Genomic DNA, 4,034 nt, shown 5'->3' with positions numbered 1-4,034 from the left:
ATATCCAATTCTCACTTGATGTGTGGCATCAAACTAAACATAAATCAAATAAAATTACATTTGGATTTTGAACAACCACACAGCTTCACCTTAGGAAAGTCTGCTTATCTTAATGATGGCTTATAATGCAAAATGCCACAGACAGGCGAACGAACAGCATCAGTGTCACAGTGTAATGACTCTTTAGGAATCAAATATTTGAACAGAAACAGTGAAGCAACACATGTACATAGACAATATAACAATACTAACATGCACATATTCTTTATCCTCTCCGAAAAATGGCTCATGTTACTGCAGCTTAATGGGGGGTTGTGAGCATCTCCATGTATATCATCATATGATTTGATGATCTGTTTAATTATGTTAATCCTCAATTTTTTTTACGAAGTACAATAATATCGAATGCTATTTTCCTTGATAAAAAAAACCCACACAACTTTTATTTTTTTGGCGGGGGGCTGGAATGCATTAATAGCATTTACATTCTATTCAAAGGGGAATGATGATGATGTGTTTTGCGTTATGTGTAGTCACAAAACAAATTAAACTTGTCTCAACTCAAGGCACCACTGTAACTCAATCAAAGAAAATTTATTGTCCGGCGCCTTGAAATTCCTTGAAATATATCCTCAGAATACTTCACACTCCAGGTATGGCTTTTGTTTGTTTGTTTTTGTTTTGTTTTGTTTTGTTTTGTTTTGTTTTGTTTTGTTTTGTTTTGTTTTGTTTTTTGCCTAAGTATTTGTTTACAGGGTTCCTCATGCTACAGCGCCTGTGGACTCACAGGCTGTAATTCAATCTACTGTAAATGTTAGTGCACTGTGTGGCATGAGACCTTTTTTTGAAGAGGTTGTGTTACATAATGGGGTCACAGTATTTCCCTTATTGATGACAGTTTAACAAGGGGCTATTTTTTAAACAACTCTGCTGTCAAAATTGCTTCCAGAGAGAAGAATGGAGAAAATTTCCAGCAATCTTAAGCTTCCCTTTAAAAAAACAAGCCAAGCACCAAGCCAGTTGCATAACTCCTGTTTTAATTTTAACATGACTGGGAGTTCTCACACACAGTATGCAGACAGTATTGGTGAACCGACACGGGCAACGGTCGAAGAAAATGTGGATTTGGCAGCTATGTTGATGTTTTTTTTTTCTGTTTTAATTCATCCCCAAAGTGTTTGTTGTGGTTAGGCAATGAGTCTCTAAGTTTTCTGCACCAAACCCATCCTATTAGAATGCCTTTATGAACCTTGCTTTGTGCTGGAACAGCAAAAAACTGAGGTCATTTTGTGGTCCGTGACATGCTTGCAAGACAAAAGTACCCTGAGCAAAAACACTTCAGTGCAATGAAGTGCACAGCATGTTCATAACGACCACCACGAAGCACTTCTTGATCTCCGGACAATAATCTGTTCTCCAACAGCACTTGATCATCCGTCAACTATTCAACATGTAACCTTAATTACTCTTTAAGTTGAATTTTAATGACCTCAGACAGGACACAAGTGCCCTTGACTTTTACTTGACAATACAACCAAAGAACAATACCACAGTCATGTCACACTGAACCTGAGCTCTTTTTTTTTTTTTTTTTTTGAAACGTCAGTTGGTACCATGCACACAAACATGTCTGGATTGTTACAAACAAAAGAAAAGTTTTGCTATTTATGTATGTGTTACTATGTATTTAACAAAATGCAGGTTCACATAAACATATGAAGAGTTTCATTTGGAAATTTTAACTAGATATCACAGCCGTTTAGTAATTCACTTTCATTTATACCACTACATTAATTTGAATAGCAGCCATGCTTCAAAATCATTAAAAAAAGACAAACAGTATTTCTATTCAGTCAGATAGTCCAGGGAGAAATAATAGGAAACACTAATTACATAATATTCAAACCATGACTTTTTAGGAAGAGAAGTATATCATGATTGTCTTGTTATTTGGTTAACCAGTTTGCCAGCAAATGCAAGACAAGCCTGTATATCTTCATGAAATGTGACTATTCTTGTCTTTGCATTGTCAGTAATTCTTAATAGTGCAATGGCATGATCTATCAAATGTTGTTTAATTTCACTTTGGCATTCTCCATCTTTATATACAGATCAATACAGTAGGAGATTCCTAGTTCAAGTGAAGTTAGACAGTATCAGACGGGGCCCCCCTGAAAACATGTCAAAGACCATTAAATGCGACCCGAGGAGGCCCTGTGTATGTGACCCCTGAGTCAGTCATTTGAAGCAGGTGAGGTGGTCAAGTTAGATCATTCTTTATTTTTAAACCTCAAACGTTGACCTGGGGACCCCCTCTGCTATCACACCACATACCCCAGGAAACAGGAGATGTGGAGAGGCGGTGCTGTGATTGTTATTGGATATCCCTGCTAAGATTGGGGAAGCCTTGCTCTTTGAGTGTGTCACGTGGTTGAATCTGGGTGAAACCATACAGAAAGTTCAAATCTACTCACAATTAGGTCCAGAAGTGTTTGGACAATGACAGTTTTTATGACTGCGTATTTATAAAGACACTTTCCAGGCCTTCGAAGTTTCCCCCCCGTGTTTCATGTTATACGTTTTACCTGAAGATCTGATTTTCTGTGCAGTCAATATCCATTTAAATTGCACTGTGGATGACACTTCCTTCCTTTCTTCCTCATTGACTGCCTCTCTTCTACTAATGTACAGGAGAATTATGGTTCTCAGAATTTTTTTCATTGGTGACAAGACAGAAATCGTTTCTCATGCAAAGCTTACATGCTTTCATGATCAACAACTCTTCTTTTTCTCCCTTTGTGCAGAGCACTTACCATTCAGGCCCATGCCAACAACATGACTCAGTCTGGATCCTTCCACGCAACCATCTGAACTCAAAGGTAGCCCTCCTCTTTGCCATCTTTTCTGTTTTCAAAACCAGATTTAAAACTCATCTGGTAAAATAAGCATACCAATCCATACCATCCATACCAATTTTAATCAGAGACGGCTTTGTGTCCCTGAACATATCTTTGACGCTGATTTCAAAATTGTCCTTACTTTTTTCTAGCACATCAGGTTTTTGAAATATTATTATTTTTTTATTTTTAAGTTTGACTTAGAAAGTTTGAAAAGATTGCACAGTAATGATTTTACCATGCTTTGTAATTTATAGCTTGGACCTTTCAGAAAAAAAAATCCACCTGTTGCTGAACCTAAATTTTAATTCTGAATTATTACAAAATATATTACCATATATCATATCATATTATATTATTGTTATTATATTATTATCATTATGAGAACTTGATGTACCACAGAAAAAAGAGGGCAGATTTGGAAGCAGTGCAAAAAAGTCATCTACAAAAGCTCATCTCTGATGAAAAAATAAATACAATTTGTTGACCATTGTAATTGACAGATTAAAAAAAACAAAACATTTTTATATCTAAGTACATTTCAAAGTCTGTACTTAAATAAGTGTTCTCTTTAGGTAAAGGAGTTGAATCACTTCTACCAGAGTATTTTGCACACAAGTAGAGTATTCCTATTTTAGCACAGAGTACGAGTACTTTTGCCACCTCTGCTCAACACCACACAGAGAACCAGATAACTGGACCTGACCCCAAAGCATTTGATGGCAAGTTTATGTCGCAGCTGCCCCCTAGTGTAACTTCATAAAACTGCACGTCCTTTTATTTTTATGTCCGCAGTGTAAATAAAGGCCATGAAATCGACAACATTTTTGCTGTTATTGCAAAAAGAGTGTCGCATTGAAAGATATTAAATACTGACCTATCATACACACACACACACATAATTTTTTTTTTTTTTTTACAGGGTTGGATAGGATAGAAATCTACTACAGTTAGCTGCCTTTTGCTCGTCCGGGGTTGCGGCGGTGCGCAGCCGTGCCGCATGACTCACAAGTCAAGCCAGTAGCACGGATGTAAACAGGGGGCGGGCTCAGGTAGGCCTAACCTGCACCTGCGCAGCCTATCACGGGCCGCCGTCCCGCGCCTCCGCTCCCTTCTCGCCGTTTCTCATTGGCTCAA

This window comes from Filicampus tigris, chromosome 10 (assembly GCF_054856515.1).
Source record: "Filicampus tigris isolate MCC_2025a chromosome 10, RoL_Ftig_1.0, whole genome shotgun sequence".
In the NCBI taxonomy this organism is placed as follows: domain Eukaryota; kingdom Metazoa; phylum Chordata; class Actinopteri; order Syngnathiformes; family Syngnathidae; genus Filicampus; species Filicampus tigris.
This window is presented reverse-complemented; position numbering follows the sequence as displayed.